This window comes from Nicotiana tomentosiformis, chromosome 8 (genome assembly GCF_000390325.3).
Source record: "Nicotiana tomentosiformis chromosome 8, ASM39032v3, whole genome shotgun sequence".
NCBI classification, from domain to species: domain Eukaryota; kingdom Viridiplantae; phylum Streptophyta; class Magnoliopsida; order Solanales; family Solanaceae; genus Nicotiana; species Nicotiana tomentosiformis.
The window spans coordinates 61324356-61344381 of record NC_090819.1 but is presented as its reverse complement, the minus strand read 5'-3'; the positions used below and the strand labels follow the sequence as shown (position 1 = coordinate 61344381).

Sequence of the window (20026 nt, the reverse complement as noted above, 5' to 3'; positions counted from 1 at the left end):
TACTTGATTTACATTTCTAAAAAAAATTCTTTCTTTTATATAGAAAACTTTACTTTTGTATTAAAAGTACAAAATATTATTTTTTACAATATCTTTAAACCTATTATTTCAATAAAAATAAAAATGGAGCCTCCCGAATTTGGAGGCCTAAGGCTTACTAGTGATACCATTAAAGTCGGCACTGACACCATGCATGGGCAATAATGCTTGATTATCACACAATAAATAATATCATAGAGATTGTTATACATTAAATAATACTACATAAATTTTTATGTACGACCTGCTCAAGAATATATATTTTTATTTAAGTATTGTTATCCTGGGGTTATTAATACATTGCACTTCCTTTTACTTGAATTATATTGAAAAACAAATGTTGTACTAGTTATGTGTAATTTTATCAGGGTTGTTCTTTCTTCTACATAAAATCAAATTGCAGACTCCAAATAATCTATTTTAGTCGTTAATAAAATTTTGAATCCTAGTAAAATAGACATGGTTCTTGAATTATTGGAGATAGTAGGATACAAAGCTTGTATAGTTGACCTCGTCTTTTTAGGGTTGAAGTGCAAGTTAATCTCATTTTTTTCTTTAGGGATGTACATGGGACAGAGTTGGTTCGATTTTTATCAAAATCAAACCAAATCAACTATTTCAGTTTGGATTGCTTCGGTTTAGTCGGATTTTTCGGATTTTCGGATTTTTTGTTACTTAAATATTATTTCAATCTTACTTTGTTAAATATTTGATAAGTAAATATATATTTAGTAAAAATATAAAAAATTGACAAACATATTATCGATTAAAATATTCTTATGGGAAAATTCTATTAGTAACACATAATAGTTATTTTTTTAGTCGTCTGACAAGAATTTTTCGTTGATGTACACTTTCAGGTTAACCGAATTTAGTAATTAAAAATAAAAATCAATATGATACCTAAATATTAATAATCACTTCACATTCGAAAAAGATAGAAGAATTTAATAGATCTTAACATATGATATGAATATGGAAGAACAGAGAGATATGCGCATTTCAGTAACACTTGATAAGAAAGTGATCATACAATCCATTATTTAAGGTCAATAAATATGGAGCACTTCATATTCTATTAAAATTTATATCTCGCAAGAGAATCCCAAATATTTCTAGACATTATTTAAAGAAAATTCTATATAAAATCTTAAAATTCTATATAAAAATTATATATTTATATATTGGGTTGGTTCGGATTTTTTTACTCAATACCAAATCAAGTCGGGCTTTTTAATCGATTTGATTTGACTTTTTGGTTTGGTGCGATTTTTCGATTGGGTACACCCCTACTTTTCTTTATAAATATCTCGACTCTTCAACCTTAAGCATTGCATGTGTGAGTTTTCCCCATACAACCCAATTATGATTATCATAAAGTGAGTTGACTTCGAATTTAAAAATTATTTTAAATTTGTTTTGAGAGAAAATGGATTTTATCTCATTAAATAAAACTACAGTTGTTCTATAGTATTACAACCCATTTTGATGTCTCGAAGGATATTTTTGTTACCAAACTTAGCTATTAACATCCTACAAGCATTGTCTATTACAAGCACAGCAAAAAAAAATTTAATCTTTTTCCGCTATTATCCCCTGGTCACAACAAGACTGAGCCCGAAATCAAAGTGTGGTCTTGACTCAAAGTACAAAAATAGATGAAAAAACCAACTGATAACCAATTTATATATAACGCATGTGTTGAATGCGCTATACCTTAACGGCACGCATGCAACCCATGTGCTATATTTAAATTTTAAAATCTATATATGAAATTGAAAAGACAGTTAGGTATAGTGCATCCTATATATGTGCTATACCTATATTAAAAAAGCCCAGTCGTCTTCTTCGCGGACAGAATCGAAAAAACAGCCCTCCCTTTTTTAAAATTTAAACCTCAATTGGAGCCCACCCATCCCCCAAAAATCGTGTCCCCTCTGTATTTTAGCGAGCTAACACCGGATCCAAGGTGTTGTCGTATAGTGGATCTCTTCTATTGCTCGTTTCGGCTCCTAAATCCTCGATTTTTCATAATTCAAAAAATTATAAATCGAGGTATTCCATAATGTCATTTTTGGAACGAAGAAGATGCGCGAAGAGTGGAGGTGGAGCACGATGGTTCCTGTATACAAGAACAAAGGTGATATCCAAAAATTACAATAACTATCGGGGTATCAATCTGCTTAGCCATACTATGAAAGTCTGGGAGAGAGTGGTAGAGTTAAGGGTGAGGAGGAGTGTGTCTATTTTCGAGAACCAGTTTGGATTTATGCCGGGGCGTTCGACTACAGAAGCCATCCACCTTGTTAGGATATTGATGGAGCAGTATAGGGAGAGAAAAAAGGACTTACATATGGTGTTCATCGACTTAGAAAAGGCGTACGATAAAGTTTCGAGGGAGATTTTGTGGAGATGTTTGGAGGCTAGAGGTGTACCTGTTGCCTACGTTAGGTTGATTAAGGACATGTATGATGGAGTAAAGACCCGAGTGAGGATGGTGGGTGGGAACTCAGGGCATTTTTCGGTTATGATGGGGTTGCATCAAGGGTCGGCACTCAGCCCTTTTTTGTTTGCTCTAGTGATGGACGTACTGACGCGCCACATCCAATGAGAGGTGTCGTGGTGCATGCTATTTGCAGATGATATTATATTGATTGACGAGACGCGAGACGGTGTGAACGTGCAATTAGAGGTATGGAGGCATACCCTGGAATCTAAAGGTTTCAAGTTGAGCAGGACCAAGACAGAATACTTGGAGTGTAAGTTCAGTGGCGAGACTCAGGGAGGGGAAGGGGAGGTAAGGCTGGACTCGCAGGTCATCCCTGGGAGAGAGATTTTTAAGTACCTTGGATCTATTATTCAGAGGGGTGGGAGATTGATGAAGATGCCACACATCGTATTTGAGCTGGATGGATAAAATGGAGACTCGCTTCCATTGTTTTGTATGATAAGAAGGTGCCACCAAAACATAAGGGTAAGTTTTATAGAGTGGTGGTGAGACCAACGGTGTTGTATGGGGCGGAGTGTTAGCCAGTCAAGATCGCTCATGTCCAGAAGATGAAGGTAGCAGAGATGAGGATGTTGAGATGGATGTGCGGGCACACTGATGGTAGGCTATAATTACGTATTTTAGTCACTTATTGCACTCTAATTCACTGTACTTTACTTGTTTTGAGCTTTAATTGATAGTATTTTGCACTTATTGCATATTTTATGCCCTGTAGGAATGATTCCGAGTTATGTAGATGTTGTGGAACTAATTCGAGCTATTTGGAGCTTTGAAGTCTGAGTAAAAGCCCAAAGTACTAAGCCAGAATCGTGTACGGGGGTCGAGGATCACTTCTGGACGTCAAAAATCAAGGAAGAAGCAACATCTGAAGAAATGCACTAGTGCGACGCACTGGGCACCGAAACAATGTATTTTTGTGTTAGGAATTGACAAAGTTCATAGGCTGGGTTTATGTGGCCTGACAAGAAAACGCAACAATGCTACGCACAGTGCAATGCATGAAAAGTAATAAGTTTGCAAGTTTTCCTATTTCGGCTAGGAAAGGATGATTTCGTTTGGGCCCGACCCTACTTGGTATAAATACATAAAAAACGTTATTTTCTGAACTTTTGACATACTTTAGACCTAAGGAGGCTAAGTAGGAGTTGGAAGAATACAAGCACAAGGATTTCATCTTTCCTTCCTCACTCAAGACCCGAGTTTGGTTTGAATTTATGTTTTCCTATACTTTAATTATATTTGTGGTGAATTACTCCATATCTATGGAGTAGTTCTCTTTAGGGTTTGATGAATTTGGTGTATTGATATTTGTTTGTAGATTATAACTCTAATTTTATGTAATGAAGCACTTTTGGATGATTTAATTGTTGCATCTATATTCATTTGTTCATGTAATCACGAGAGGCATAACTTGTGATATCTTTGCATTATATTGTTGGTTGAGTTCTTTAATTCTTCTTAGTAATCAAAATAGGCTAGTTGAATCATTGATTAAACCTAGTTAGGAGGATAATCGATATAGGTTCGTCTAAAGACCAATCCACTACGCATTCTTGCATATCTTCACGTGCTTAAATTGGTTCATCTTGTGAGGTTGAAACTTAATCGAGAGAGGAGTTTCTACTAAACGTTTGAACTAATAATTGAGTGAATTCGAGAGACTCACTTAAACATTAGAAGTGAATTATCTAGAGCTAGATCCCAAATAATTATCTTGTACCTATCCTATCAACCCCTATTTTCTCCCACTGATAACTTCCTTGCTTAACTTTGTTGCAATTGTCATTAGTCAATAGCTTTAGATTTTTAGTTAATCTTAGTTAGAAATCATATAAACCTCAATTGTTGATTCTCCTGATTAGCAATCAAGCTAGAAACTACGAAGATATTGTTTAACTCCAATCCCTGTGGATACGATATTATACTATACTATCTTTGACTAGCGAGCATAATTTAAGTATGTGTTTCGAGCTCGTCAAATTTTGGCGTCGTTGCTGGGGATTGGCAATCAATAGTGTTTGAAATAGTTTGTAGTTCTAATTCAGGAATTTTTCTTTTTATTTAATTTTATTTTTCCCTTTTTATAGTTGGTGTTCTTTGACTGTGCGCAGGTTACAGGTTCGGAGTGGTGCGTGACTAGAACTTCTGCGAAGGAATTGCTACCATACGAGTCAGAGATTGAAAAACAACTGCGACAGTTGAAGAAGGAAAGAAATCTCACCGAGACAACAGAAAAGGTTGGGCATTCCTCAACCAAAGAACTTATGGCTCGAAATGGTAAAGATAATGTAGATTTGGCTGCGAGAGAAGCAGCCCAACGAAGAGAACAAGTTGCACGGGATGCTGAGGAAATAACTATTAGAGATACGCGGAACCTCTATGAAGAAGAGAGGGGTCTCAGACTTAATCAACATCAACCCTTGCTTGGGAGACCACTTAGCGATTATGCTAGACCGATCTACAATCAAGGATTATCAAGTGTTAGACTACCACCAATTGCAGCAAACAATTTCGAGTTGAAGCAAAGGTTACTTCAAACCCTTCAGAATTGTTGTGTCTTTAGAGGGAAGCCAACTGAAGATCCAAAAACACATCTAATGGACTTCGAGGAGATTATGAACACCTTTCAATACAATGGTGTGTCACGAGATGCAGTGTACTTGAGGGCATTCCCCTTCACACTCAAAAACGATGCAAAATAATGGCTTCGAAGCTTACCCGCAGGTTCGATTAGAACGTGGGTGGAGATGACCAGGAAATTCCTTGATAACTATATCTCCTCAGCTAAAACAGGCAAGTTTAGAAGAGAAATCCATAACTTCTACCAGAAAAATACTGGAACTATTTTTGAAGCATGGGAGAGGTTTAAGGAGATTGTTCGAAAGTGTCAACATAGTGGAATTGAACTCTGGATGCAACTCCAAGACTTTTGGGATTGATTGACACCGGCCTCACGTAGAACATTGAGCAATGCAGCTGGAGGCCCGTTGATGAAGAAGACTCCAGAGGAGATAGTCATAATTCTTGACGAGTTGTCTGAAGATGCAAATCAATGGCCCTCTGAGAGTGCGAAAAGAAGAAGATCAACTGGTGTTCACCAGGTTGATACTAACAGATCTGTGCAGGTACAACTTGATGTTATGGCTAAAGAAATACGGAACCTTACCTTAGCTACAATACAAAGTGAGCCTCAAGCAGCTTGTGATATATGTGGAAGAGGACATCCTACTCATGAGTGTCAAGCCTCAATTGAGGAAGTAAATGCTGTTGGAAATTATAATGCAATGGGTCAGAGGCACCCCAATTTTTCATGGAGTTCACCTGGGGGTACTGCAAATGTGTGGCAACAAAATAACTCTAAACCTCTAGGACAAGGAGATCCAGTCTTTCAAAATCGGCAGAGGCAGCAATTTCAGCCTCAACAGCCTATTCAGCCTGGTCTAGAGGATCTAATGAAGGCCTTCATTATCAAGACAGATGAGAGGTTGGACGCTCACGGGGAAGATATCAAAGAATTGGGCACTGGTTTGCGAAACTTGGAGAGACAAGTGGGACAGATTGCAACAATATTATCTGAGAGGGTTCCAGGTAGTCTCCCCGCTGATACAGAAAAGAATCCCAAAGAAACAGTGAATGCTGTAACTCTGAGAAGTGGGCAAGTGTTGAAAGATCCTACCCCGATCCAAAAAGAGGTGATACTTAAAAAAGAAAGTGGGGAGCAACTGAAGAATAATGTTGATAAAAAGAAAAAGGGGCCCGATGAAAACTGAGAAGAAAAAGAAGAAGGGAGAAACTTCGAGAAGGGAGGAACGTGATGAGAGTGAGCATATGCCTGCTCTACCTTTCCCTCAAAATCTATGTAGAGAAAAGCTAGACAAGCAGTTTGCGAGATTTCTGGATTTGCTGAAAAAGGTTCATGTAAACTTACCATTTACAGAAGTGCTCTCACAAATGCATGCTTATGCCAAATTTATGAAGGAGATCCTTACAAAGAAGAGGAAGATAGAGGATACCTCAGTGGTCAAGCTCACAAAGCATTGCAGCGTGATATTGTAAAACAAACTCCCACAAAAGTGTTGAGATCCAGAAAGTTTTACTATACCTTGCTCTTTAGGCTCTATAAATTTTGATAAATCTTTATGTGATTCTGATGCCTCAATTAATTTGATGCCTCTATCTATTTACAGGAAACTGGAGAAGGAGATTAGAGAGATAAGGTCGGTGCCAATATCTTTGCAGCTGGCGGACCAAACGACTTTAATACCCGAGGTAATAGTGGAAGATGTGTTAGTTCGGGTGGATAAGTTCGTATTTCCTGTGGATTTTATACTGGTGAATATGGAGGAGAATAAGGAGGCCCCCCTCATCTTGGAAAGACCATTCTTAGCGACAGGTAGAGCTATATTGGATATTCACGAGATAAAACTCATGCTTAGAGTGGGTGAGGAGACAGTGACTTTTGATATGAATGTAGCAAAGGGGGCACAAAAAGAAAAACTATCTGCGAGTGTTGAGTGGAAAGTGAAGGGCTCAAAAGAGAAGGCTGCATTGATTGAGAAAGATAAGTGTGGGGCATACCCCAAGAAGGCTGAGAAGAAGTTGTCTGCCTGGATGTGCGCATTAGTTCGAAGGCGAGGAATGGATCCCGACTTCGACTCAGACCCCGACTAGATGTTCATGGACGTTTCCTTTACCTTATACTTTCTAATTGTGTGTCATGGAACATGTCGCAACTTAAAGTGTGGGGTGGGGGATATTTGTATGTTTGTTTGTATATGTGTTTCTTTTTGTTAGTTGTAGTAGTTAGAGATTGAAAACACCATAAAAATTTTAAAAAAAATTGATTTTTCCCAACGATGGATATCATTCGACGGGTTTCTTGAGGGAATAAAGTCGAAAGAAAAAGACAAAAAGATTTTCTTTTGTTAGGTAGTATAATAATTCCCCTTTGGTTTTTCTCTGTGCCGCGATTCTTTTCCAAGTGTTTTGTTTGAACCGGGTGTAGTTAGTTTATTTTTTTAGGAGTAGGAAACCTTGTGCTATGATTTGAATTGAAGGCAATATCTCATGACTTTATTATACCTTGAGAATAGTGAGTGCTTTAGTTTTGACGCTTAGGCTCAGTTTTTGACTCTTGTATAAGTACCTTACACTGTATGATCTTAACTCTGCTTAACTATTTTGACTAGAGTGTCTTGATAATCCGATCTTGAGTGAGTTATGTGCCATATGGGTGTGAGGTTTTGTGTTATTATGTGCATTACATTTGATGTCTAGAACTTGCCCCATGTGTTTGCTAAGCGAAATAGTAGTTGTATTCAGTCCTGGAAGTGATATAGCCATTTCTTTGTTGAGCCAGTTATATGCTTTTACCCACCTAATTGTTATGTATCTTAGTTAACCCTTTTGAGCCTGTAATCCTGTTTTCTTGGCAACCACATTACAAGTCTTACCCATTTGCTCGAATTGACCACCTATTTGAACCTTGTACCTCTCGTGAGTACTTGAATTTGTTATGAACTTTGCAAAAATTGAAGTATGGGGTGGTTGGTTTGGCTTTTGAGTGGAACTAATGAAATAGGAAAAAGGTGCATTATTTTGAAAAAGTAAAAGCCACTTGAATTGAATAAGAAACGAAAAAGAAAAAAATATTGTATTGTTGTGCAAAATATTATTTGATAGTGGTGACTCTTGATGTAATTGTGCTTAAAGAAGTAAGGAGTTGATGTATATTGATGTGAATGTGGAGTTTTGGTTTGACATAAGTGTGGGGTTTTGAACAATGAAATGTATGTATTAAAGTTCTTAAGGAGGTGTAGTCATTCATATATCTAAATGTATCATACCCGTCCCGCACCCTATATTACAACCAATAAAAGTCCTACTTGATCCTTGATTGAATGAGCTCAATTAGTAGAGTAGTACACTACAGGCAAGCCTATGGTACGTTTTTGTGGCATATGAATGTTGTTTCTGAGAGTGAGCGAATTCTTTCTATCTTGAGTTCCTAGTTGTTCTTAAATTTATTGTATGTGGAATTACTCTCTATTATTGTGTGAGGGCACTTGATTCATAAAGGAAAGGTAATGTCGTTGATCTCTATGTTAGAGTAAGTGAGCAGGTTGTGAAAGTTGCGTGGTGCTTTTGAGTCAAATATTGAGGAGAGGATGTTTCAGTAATGTACTTAATATATTTTAAATATTCTTGGTATAATGAGTTTGGAGAGTTGTTTAAAAATGTCGTGTCTATATGAAGTGTAGTTTGATTGCTCGAGGACGAGAAATGGTTTAAGTGCGGGGTGTTGATGGTATGCTATAATTACGTATTTTAGTCGCTTATTGCACTCTAATTCACTGCACTTTACTTGTTTTGAGCTTTAATTGATAGTATTTTGCACTTATTGCATATTTTATGCCTTGTAGGAATGATTCCGAATTATGTAGATGTTGTGGAACTACTTCGAGCTATTTGGAGCTTTGAAGTCTGAGTAAAAGCCCAAAGGATTAAGCCGGGATCGTGTTCGGGGGTCGAGGATCACTTCTGGACGTCAAAAATCAAGGAAGAAGCAACAACTGAAGAAATGCACTAGTGCGACGCACTGGGCAACGAAGCAGTGTATTTTTGTGTCAGGAATTGACAAAGTTCAGAGGCTGGGTTTTTGTGGCCTGACAAGAAAACGCAATAATGCTACGCACCCTGCTACGCACAGTGCAACGCATGAAAAGTAATAAGTTTGCAAGTTTTCCTATTTCGGCTAGGAAAGGGTGATTTCGTCTGGGCCCGACCCTACTTGGTATAAATACATGGAAAACGTTATTTTCTGGACTTTTGACATACTTTAGACCTAAGGAGGCTAAGGAGGAGTTGGAAGAACACAAGCATAAGGATTTCATCATTCCTTCCTCACTCAAGACCCGAGTTTGGTTTGAATTTATATTTTCCTATACTTTAATTATATTTGTGGTGAATTGCTCCATATCTATGGAGTAGTTCTCTTTAGGGTTTGATGGATTTGGTGTATTGATATTTGTTTGTGGATTATAACTCTAGTTTTATGTATTGAAACGTTTTTAGATGATTTAATTGTTGCATCTATATTTACTTGTTCATATAATCGAGAGAGGCATAACTTGTGATATCTTTGCATTATATTGTTGGTTGAGTTCTTTAATTCTTCTTAGTAATCTAAATAGGCTAGTTGAATCATTGATTAAACCTAGTTAGATAGGATCAGAAATGAGGTTATTCGCGACAAGGTGGGTGTGGCCCCTATTGAGGACAAGATGCGGGAAGCGCGACTTAGGTGGTTTGGTCAAGTGAGGAGGAGGAGCACAGACGCCCCGGTGAGGAGGTGTGAGATTGATATTGGAGGGCCTACGAAAAGGTAGAGGTAGGCCAAAGAAGAGGTGGGGAGAGGTGATTAGGCAAGACATGACGCAGCTTCAGCTGACCGAGGACATGACCCTTGATAGGAAGGTATGGAGGTCAATGATTAGGGTAGTAGAGTAGGTAGTCTAGAGTGTTCATAACAGTAGTATTGACACGTAGTCTCGCTTTCTATTGGTAATAAGTTTTTATGACTAACCGTTATTTTTTTTCATTGTTAATTACCTTACTATCTTGTTATTTTTATTCTGCTTTTATATGGCTTTTTGGTACTATCCCTTCTTGTCTATATTTTTATTAATGTGGTGTTTATGCTTTCCTGAGCCGATGGTCTATTGGAAACAACCTCTCTATCCTCACAAGGTAGGGGTAAGGTCTGCGTACACACTACCCTCCCCAGACCCCACGGTGTGGGATAATATTGTGTATGTTGTTGTTGTGATATTTTGTATGTCGTTTCTATACCCGAGATACAAAATATATACAATTTGTTTATGTCTTCTTTTTCGAGTTTCAATCTGAAATTCCAACCAAAACCAAATTCTCAATTAAAATTGAGATATAAACTCCAAATGACATTCTCAATCATTTGCAACAACACCCAGTCCAAATAAATAACAATTTAATCAAACCCAATTTTCGAATTAAAAGCTCCGAACCTTTTTAATAATTGTCAATGAAGTTTAAATTCAAATTTTTATACTAATGCAGGGATACAATAGTTTTTGCCTGCTTTTGAAGCTTTGGGAGGGGCGAGGTAGGGATAAGACACTGAATTGCCATAGATAGACAAATTATACGTGATCCAAATTGTCGATGGCCACAACTCTTTGTGGTACTAACTTAGACACTGTTTTGTTCTTTTGTAAATTTCTCTGTTTATGAAAAAAAAACACTCTTTCAATTCAACATGAAAGGGTAAAAGGCAGAGAACATTAAAGTAAGAAAAAAATAGGGAAAGAACAGAAAAGAGACGGAGACAGAGAAAGCGCATGTATAATTGATATTCCCTATTCAATTTCTAATATAAAGTGATACTCATTAATACTAATTTGTATATAATTGGTAAATTATAGATCAACTTGTAATTAAGTTAAAACTCAAACAGTGAGAGTAAATAAGTTTCTAATGTAGTATATATAGGTAAAAATCTCTTATTTGAATACATATGCGGCCTCTTAATCTTGTGCGAAGATTTTATTTAGACATCTAAACAAATCTTATGACCTAATCCATCTGTTTCAATTTAGATGAGGTAGTTTGACTCAGCACAGAGTTTAAGAAAAAAAAAAGACTTATAAAATTTGTGGTCTTAAAAACTTAAGGGGTAAAAGCTTTGTGGGGCCATGATATTTATGTGAATATAAAAGCTTTTCATTAAGGGTAAAATAAAAAGTTTAAAGTTAAATTATTTTCAAATTTAGGGCGTAAATATCAGTTGTCATGACATGGCAAACAAAAGCAATTAAAAAAAGAAACAAGTTAGAAAAAGTAAAACTCAAGATCTAAAAGAAAAGAGAGAGAAGGTGACCGGAAAAAACGATTCAGGCGAAGGATCTATAACATCCAACTAGGAATTTCAGTCTTCAGATATTTTTTTAATTTCCTAGATGCTTTTAAATTAGTGCAGTGATTCAACCATGTGAATATTTTACTCTGAAATGAAATCGGACTTCCATTGAACTATTTCAAACAACGCCACGTCTGATTTCTTCGACGGAAAAATGTCACCGGCAAATTGTTCAGAAACTTTAAAACAAGTCTAATTAAGTTGTAGCATTATAAACTTTTCTTGGCTTTAAATTCTAAAAAGACACTTCTTCGAGGATGGCCGGACTTATTCGAACAAAAAGAGCGTTTGAATCTAAGGCTGAAAAGCATGACAGACAATGGCTCAAAAATTGGCAGAACTAGTTTAGTAGGAATTCACAGTAAAAATGGCTAAAGAGTTGAGTTTGAGGTGGAGAGAAATTGAATATATGGCAAAGATAGATCGAAAGGATGGGAGGAGGAAGTAGAACCAACATTGCAAGAAAATTAATTTTTCCGGCAAAAATATAACACGAGCAATTTCACCCGCAAAAATGTTGTGTAACGCACCAATGTCAGTGAATGGCATCTGATAGGCACACTTGTGAACGAATTCAGGTGTTTAATTTTAACTATGCTTCATAGAAGTGTTTCAATGAAAATCCAAACTTAAGCGATGGCATTGGATGAAATTCAAAAATAGCTAGATTTACAAGTGTTAATTGAAAAATAGCCACAGTTTCAAAAGTAATCGAAATTTAGCCACTTTTCATGTAAAGATAAATCTGAACGAAAACATTGTGCAAAATTCGGAAAAAATATTCTAGCACAATATGCTAGAAGTTCATCGCACTGTACCACGTACATACACAGACAGCTAATGTACAAAACTCATAAATTTTAAGTTGCGCAACTCTGACCTGAACAAGATACCTGCAATGCAACCACAAAAAATAAGTCAGAAAAAATATCTTGAAAGGAAATTTCCTATAATAAAAAGATTTTATACCTGTAGCAAGCACAGCAAATAGTAGCGAAAACTTTGATAAGAAAAAGTAGGATATCAAATAAGTCATATTGCGATCTCTCCTTATTCAAGGGCATTATATGCATGTTTCAAAATTTTCACAATGATATTTCACGAACTTAGAAAATACAGACTTTACATTTTTATGCTGTGTGTGTGTTGGGGGTTGGAGGGGGGTTCAAGTACTAGAGAGAAGTTCAATGCAAAAAGTTTTCTTTTCTTTTCTTTTTCCTACAGTTGCAAAACACATCTATTTCTTTTTTCCACAAGTTCACTACAACTTCAGAACACAAAGTAACCAATATATCAACTACTGCAAGTACACGAACCATACCAAACCCAGCCAAAAGCCAGAAAATAAAGACCAGGGGCGGAAGCTATGTTGGCCCAAGGGGACCACCCTTGACCGAAAGTTTATACTACATATAAGGTAAAATACTGCTTGTTATTGATTAAAAATAGACTTTGAACACCCTTGCATAGCCCACTGGCAAAGGGTGTTCAAATTATTGAATTTTTTATCTTCGCCACTGACAAAGACATCTTAACTGCTGAAGATAACCAAGAAATGCTAAATTGCAGGTTTGCAAAGAATTTTTTTCAAATGCATGCACTTCAAAATTGTTTCATATATAACTTCATGAAGAAAGGGAAGAAACACCGTAACATCAAGTTTATTCTCAAAATAAACAGCCAAAAATGATAATTGAAAAGAGCATCTCACCATTAGTTCTCCATTGAAGAATTGCATTATCCATGCATAGTATTTGACCGAATATTCTTCAACCTTTAACACTATGTTAAAAAAAATATCACCACGTCAAAACTCAGAAAATCTGGCAGGAAAAACAAACAGGGTGGAAGACAATTTCTTTTTTTTTCCCGCTCCAAATATTTCCTCCAAATTTGCCTTTTTCTGCTTTCTATAGGAAGTCAGAACTATAATCAAAGCCTTTGTTACACGTATACCCAAAATAAAAGCACCCACTCAAGTTCATTGTTAGATATTTTAAAAAATATATATATAAAGGAAAATCTGAAGACTAAAGCCTGAAAATACTGTGTCCCTGAAGACAAAAGGGATAAAGCAATCACCCAAAGTGTATCTTCCACTCAAGTTTACTATTAGGAGTTCGTCAACCAAATCCAAACATGCAATTGCAAACTAAATTTAAACAGCCAAATTTGTAACTTCAACATGAAACACTTGCAGGGCAACAAAAAATTAACAGTTCTAACACATCTAGGCTACAACAGATAATTGTTATTCCCTTGAGGAAAACAACTAGGGAAAACTGCTTTGTTTTATTTTTATGAGCATAGTGTTAGAACATCTTAATTGTCATGTTTTAATGTGTGATATCTAATATATCATACCATTCTACTGGAACATTGGATTCTATCAAACTATATGCATCATATACATTCAAATGTTTACATCAAAATGCTAATAAAGTGACACATCTGTGCTTTTAACCTTCAAGATTTATATTTTTTTATGGTTAAAATATTTTATTAGCTCCTTATAGACAGCACCAAGTAGTTGCAAACTACGTATAGCGTAAAAGATAATATTGGCATGCCAGACGAATTCGAAGCTATTTTTCCTTTCATTCTATCTATCCACTTAATGTTGCATTTTTATTTTGACTTTATAGCCTGTCTACTTTATTATCTACGGCTTGACGAGATGTAAGAAAGTCAACTAACATGTCAATGCCATATCCCATCTTGCACCAAAAAGCTAAATAGATACAAAAGATTGTATTTTTCATTTCGTACAACGATAGTTTTGTCTCCAAATCCACCCAGTGAGAGCAAGATGGAACTACGCACACCTCTACCCGTCGATGTCGATTTTGCTTCCTGACTAGATAACTAAAGCTTCTTTCAAAGAGACAACCATTTTGGTATCCAAATTGCGGAACATCTCCCTTAATCGGGTAACTTAAATCGTATAACTTATAGCCTGTTTGGGCGTGCTTCTTTTTGGTAAAAAGAAGCTTTTTTTGGCCAAATGTACTTTTTTCCAAGGTTAAAGATGTTTTGCCAAAAGTGCTTTTGAGTAGACATAGAAGCATATTTCAGAAAAGTAAAATAAAGTAGTTTCTTCCCAAAAGCACTTTGAAAAGTACTTTTGAGGAAATTAACTTAAAAATACTTTTTAATAGTTTGGTCAAATACTAATTACTGCTCAAAAGTACTTTTCCAATTGATTAGCCAAACACAAACAGTTCTTCGTCAAAACTCCTCATCAAAAGTACTTTTTTTTAGAAAGATATTACAAAAACCAAAAGTACTTTTTCTAAAAGCACCTTTCAAAATAAGCTAATATTAGAAGCGCAACCAAACAGACTATTAATGAGAATGCAAAAACAAACAATTTGCATCATCCAACTCCCTTTCCGCACATGTTGCATCTGTTGCACATAGGAAAACATGTTTTCTAGCATTGAATAGGGTGACAACACATACATTGTATACTATTATTCAAAGAAAGCTATCTCAAGTATTCCTTGACTTTTTAAAAGTCATCTTCAAATGTCAATCTTTAAAACAATCATCATAGATAAGAGACCCAATTTATTAACTTCATTCACAGGACATTGATTCTAATATTTAGAGTTGAAACAGATTCAAAAACCAATAAGACTTAACCAATTTATTTAATTGCCTTTTATCCGCATTGGAAAACGCTAATGTAATTATATAAAAGAGGTAAGGAATAAAAGACAGAGTGCACTCACATTGCCATCCCATCAAGAGAAGTGAAATCAGGATCAACAGATAAAAGTGCCGCATAACTCCACGGACGCATCTAAAGAGTATGCGCGTTTGGAGACAACAAGGGAAGCCACTCCCAATATTCCATCAGCTAACGGAGCAATCATCCTTATGGACATTGTAAAGTAGCAAATAACCCATACCAGACGAGTAACATACAACCTTCGTCTCACCTTCCTCTTGCACGAGGGTGCTAGTACAACCAGTAAGAAAAGCAAAATCCTAGACATTCAATGGCAACAGCTCCCAGCCTTGGGTTTTAATGTTGTAAGCTTCACCGCAGTACCTCCCTTCATCCTCCCGGCCTTCATATGGAAATGTGTTGCCCCCCAGAACATAGATCATATCACCCTCAGCAAAGACACAAGCTTCGTGCCGGTGAAGCTTCTTGGAATAAGATACGGTGAGGTTTTATGGCGGAAGTAAGGTTAATGATTCCACCAGCCCAGTAGATGTAATCACCCACAACAGTCGGAAAAAGTTGATGCGGCAAGGACATTACTAAATCAATACAATACCACAAATCCTCCCTACCAGCAACACCATGGACACATATCAAATGTTGCTCATACGTCTGTTGCGTTGCCATTGAGATAGAAAGAAAATAGAAAAATAACACCACATAATCGGAATTGACAATTTTTTAGGCTTATATTAGGTTTGGCAAAGATAGCCCCAAATAATTGTCATTATATAGCCAAATCTTAAAAAACTACTCTTTTATATTCTCTCTAAAAAATAACTACACGCTCATTTTGGCTCCCCACCCCTTTTCTCTCCTTCTATTTCTTCTTCTATCTCTCTCATAATTTAGCAAAAATTCTTGAAAATTATGCAAAAAAAATCAATGGGATGAAAAGGTAAGGTTGGTGTCACATCAGAGAAAATCATAAGCAAAAACTAGGAGAGAAAAAATATATTTCAACTTGGTTTTTCTTCTCTCTTCTTTTTTTTGTTGGATTGAATGAGTGGGTGTGATTGAAATTAGTTGAAAAAACTTAAATGAGGCTATATATAAAATTTGAGCAACATTAGCAAAAACTAAGAGAGAGAAAAAATATATTTCAACTTTATTTTTCTTCTCTCTTCCTTTTTTTATTTGGATTGAATGAGTGGGTGCAATTGAAATTAGTTGAAAATGCCTAAACAAGGCTATATACAAAAATTGAGCAAGATTAGAAGTGATTTAGACTGATTTTAGGTAAAAAAAAAAATCTGACCTAAAAATCCAACTGCGACATGTGTATATCACGTTGTATATCGTGTACATCAGTGTATATCACACACAAAAGTTTTTGAGGACGCCTGTGTATATCATTTTGTATATCGTGTATACAACATAATTTTTTTATGGACGTCCATATATATCACATTGTATATCGTATATATAACACAAATTTTTATGGATATACACAGACACACATAATATACATGATATATCACTTATGTACAAAGAGATATACACGGGTTACAATAGGGGATATACAAGTGGAGTCGTCTTGAACTTGAGTTTTAAATCTGAAATATGTTATATAAAGAAGGAAAATAAAATTTTAATTAATATTTTTGATATACACATTATTATTATGTTACACACTGTGATATACAAATAATATAATTATTAATTATTGATCAAAAATGGAATTATTTTTGGATATAGATTGTTTAAGCAAGTTATAAAATATAAAAACAATAAATTTAATTACGGGAGTAAATAATATTTTGGTATACAAAGAAAATTAATTTTTGATATACACAAAGAAGAAAAATAAACTTATGATATCTATTTTGGTATACACATGTCTGATGTGCTATACACTGTGATATACAAATAATACAATATTTTTATTGTGATATACATTGATATAAAGGCAGCAATAACTATATATATAATTTTATATTATCGATATACAAAGAATAATATTATTTATATACAAAGAATGAAAATAAAATTTTAATATACATGTTGATATAGACAAAGAAGAAAAAAAAAGTTGTGATATGCATATTATTAATGTGATATATATTTACTGGCTATTTGATGCCAATATCTATAACTAGGACTGTTTTCTGCCAATTATATGGGTATGTTGTTATACCATGCCAAAACCCCAAGAAAATACTCTCAATGTGGCTCCTGTGGCTGTTACGTCTAGGGCTTTGGAATTTGAGGCCCGCTCTTTAGTTTTAGGGTTTTCGAATGTTCTATTGTTCTAGGATTTTTCACGGGGTCCAAACTCGGCCCGTGATTTAATACGATTGGATTAATATATTTGGAGCACAAGGCTTTTTAGCCCAGTCCAACCAAGCTTTGTTGAAGCTGAGATGGGCTGTCCCATGAGCCTAATGTAATATATATGAATAAAAATATTAAAATTAAAAAAATAAAAAACTGTTATAAATATATTATATTATGGATGTTCATTTAGTACTCTGTTGTAAATAAGCTTCCTCAAGAAGTTTATCCATATGAGACTCCGCTGTAAATATGTTTATCTATTTAGTACTCTATTGGAAATAAGCCTCTTGAATAAGCTTATCATTTTCGTACTCCGTTATGGATAAACATTACCCTCGGTAGAAGATCATCTATATCTGGTACAGTAACAGCTTACGCAACAGCTTGCAGTAGCAACTTACACAGCAACTTGTTTGTGGATTATAACTCTAATTTTATGTAATGAAGCGTTTTTGGATGATTTAATTGTTGCATCTATATATATTTGTTCATGTAATCACGAGAGGCATAACTTGTGATATCTTTGCATTATATTGTTGGTTGAGTTCTTTAATTCTTCTTAGTAATCAAAATAGGCTAGTTGAATCATTGATTAAACCTAGTTAGGAGGATAATTGATAGAGGTTCTCCTAAAGACCAATCCACTACGCATTCTTGCATATCTTCACGTGCTTAAATTGGTTCATCTTGTGAGGTTGAAACTTAATCGAGAGAGGAGTTTCTACTAAACGTTTGAACTAATAATTGAGTGAATTCGAGAGACTCACTTAAACATTAGAAGTGAATTATCTAGAGCTAGATCCCAAATAATTATCTTGTACCTATCCTATCAACCCCTATTTTCTCCCACTGATAACTTCCTTGCTTAACTTTGTTGCAATTGTCATTAGCCAATAGCTTTAGATTTTTAGTTAATCTTAGTTAGAAATCATATAAACCTCAATTGTTGATTCTCCTGATTAGCAATCAAGCTAGAAACTACGAAGATATAGTTTAACTCCAATCCCTGTGGATACGATATTATACTATACTATCTTTGACTAGCGAGCATAATTTAAGTGTGTGTTTCGAGCTCGTCAAATTTTGGCGTCGTTGCTGGGGATTGGCAATCAATAGTGTTTGAAATAGTTTGTAGTTCTAATTCAGGAATTTTTCTTTTTATTTAATTTTATTTTTCCCTTTTTATAGTTAGTGTTCTTTGACTGTGCGCAGGTTACAGGTTCTGAGTGGTGCATGACTAGAACTTCTGCGAAGGAAGTGCTACCATACGAGTCAGAGATTGAAAAACAACTGCGACAGTTGAAGAAGGAAAGAAATCTCACCGAGACAACAAAAAAGGTTGGGCATTCCTCAACCAAAGAACTTATGGCTCGAAATGGTGAAGATAATGTAGATTTGGCTGCGAGAGAAGCAGCCCAACGAAGAGAACAAGTTGCACGGGATGCTGAGGAAACAACTATTAGAGATGCGCAGAACCTCTATGAAGAAGAGAGGGGTCTTAGACTTAATCAACATCAACCCTTGCTTGGGAGACCACTTAGCGATTATGCTAGACCGATCTACAATCAAGGATTATCAAGTGTTAGACCACCACCAATTGCAGCAAACAATTTCGAGTTGAAGCAAAGGTTACTTCAAACCCTTTAGAATTGTTGTGTCTTTAAAGGGAAGCCAACTGAAGATCCAAAAACACATCTAATGGACTTCGAGGAGATTATGAACACCTTTCAATATAATGGTGTGTCACGAGATGCAGTGTACTTGAGGGCATTCCCCTTCACACTCAAAAACGATGCAAAACAATGGCTTCGAAGCTTACCCGCAGGTTCGATTAGAACGTGGGTGGAGATGACCAGGAAGTTCCTTGATAACTATATCTCCTTAGCTAAAACAGGCAAGTTTAGAAGAGAAATCCATAACTTCTGCCAGAAAAATACTGGAACTATTTTTGAAGCATGGGAGAGGTTTAAGGAGATTGTTCGAAAGTGTCAACATAGTGGAATTGAACTCTGGATGCAACTCCAAGACTTTTGGGATTGATTGATACCGGCCTCACGTAGAACATTGAGCAATGCAGCTGGAGGCCCGTTGATGAAGAAGACTCCAGAGGAGATAGTCATAATTCTTGACGAGTTGTCTGAAGATGCAAATCAATGGCCCTCTGAGAGTGCGAAAAGAAGAAGATCAACTGGTGTTCACCAGGTTGATACTAACAGATCTGTGCAGGTACAACTTGATGTTATTGTTAAAGAAATACGGAACCTTACCTTAGCTACAATACAAAGTGAGCCTCAAGCAGCTTGTGATATATGTGGAAGAGGACATCCTACTCATGAGTGTCAAGCCTCAATTGAGGAAGTAAATGCTGTTGGAAATTATAATGCAATGGGTCAGAGGCACCCCAATTTTTCATGGAGTTCACCTGGGGGTACTGCAAATGTGTGGCAACAAAATAACTCTAGACCTCAAGGACAAGGAGATCCAGTCTTTCAAAATCGGCAGAGGCAGCAAT

At 35.8% G+C, this 20026-nt stretch overlaps 2 non-coding genes across 2 annotated transcripts; both read right to left on the bottom strand.

Annotated features, from left to right (window-relative positions):
• Window positions 1-5343: 5343 nt before the first annotated feature.
• On the bottom strand, window positions 5344-5450 carry LOC117275733 (small nucleolar RNA R71). Its single transcript, XR_004505938.1, has one exon. It is a non-coding gene; the product is annotated as a small nucleolar RNA R71 (small nucleolar RNA).
• Window positions 5451-19410: 13960 nt separating this feature from the next.
• On the bottom strand, window positions 19411-19517 carry LOC117280709 (small nucleolar RNA R71). The gene has a single exon (XR_011410772.1). It is a non-coding gene; the product is annotated as a small nucleolar RNA R71 (small nucleolar RNA).
• Between the last annotated feature and the right edge of the window lie 509 nt (window positions 19518-20026).